General features: G+C 64.8%; 1 protein-coding gene across 1 annotated transcript in view; it reads right to left on the bottom strand.

Moving 5' to 3' along the window:
• Nucleotides 1-752, bottom strand: part of MIER2 (MIER family member 2) — a 993,207-nt gene that overhangs the window by 835,837 nt on the left and 156,618 nt on the right. The gene's annotated exons all lie outside the window — the stretch shown is intronic.

The following is a 752-nucleotide window of genomic DNA, read 5'->3' as shown; positions in this document are numbered from 1 at the left end:
CTGACCCTCACTCCCGGACGCGACTGGGCGTGCACAGACACGTGTGCACGATGACACGCAGAGACCCGGACCTCCACACGCACTCAGACGCCACCAAGCTCCCGGAGCCTCGCCCTCAGACCCCAGACACACGCTCAGGCCGAAGCTGCGCCCCCTACAGCCCCCTTTTCCCTGAAGGCAAGCCCCCGCTCCACCTCCTCCCCTGCAGACCCAAGGGTGTGGCCAGGCCCCAGCAGGACGGGGCAGAGTAGGGTCACCCCCATCACCTGCCCTGCAGCCCCCGGAGGTGGGCCAGGTCGAGGACACTCGGGGAAACTGAGGCCCAGAACCGAAGTCCTGGGTGCAAAGACTTCCAGGAAGACTCAGAACAGTTCAGGTTACCCGGCCCTGTCCTTGTGGGCCCCCGCGTCCACCGGCTCCTAGGCTGCCTGCACAGGGGTTCCCAAGCTGTAGTGTGGACCCCACCATCGTCAGAATATGCTGAGGACACCTGGTTACCTCTCAGCAGCCCTGTGGGCCGTATCATGTTGCCCCAGATCTCAGCGCTGCCCTTAGCAAAGGTCCCCAGCCCCGCCTCCCATGCTGCATTCCAGTGGCTCTGGACCACCGGACGTGCTGGGCAGCAGGACGCAGGCACCCGTTGCTGATAACAGCCTGAGGCGGCATTGGCCAAGAGCTGGGGCATCTGCAGGCATACAGATCCCAGCCTCCTACCTTCCCCCAACCCCCATCCCCCAGTGTGAACTCTCTCC

This window comes from Rhinopithecus roxellana, chromosome 8 (genome assembly GCF_007565055.1).
Source record: "Rhinopithecus roxellana isolate Shanxi Qingling chromosome 8, ASM756505v1, whole genome shotgun sequence".
NCBI classification, from domain to species: domain Eukaryota; kingdom Metazoa; phylum Chordata; class Mammalia; order Primates; family Cercopithecidae; genus Rhinopithecus; species Rhinopithecus roxellana.
The sequence above is the reverse complement of the archived record's forward strand: the minus strand, read 5'-3'. Positions and strand labels throughout refer to the sequence as shown.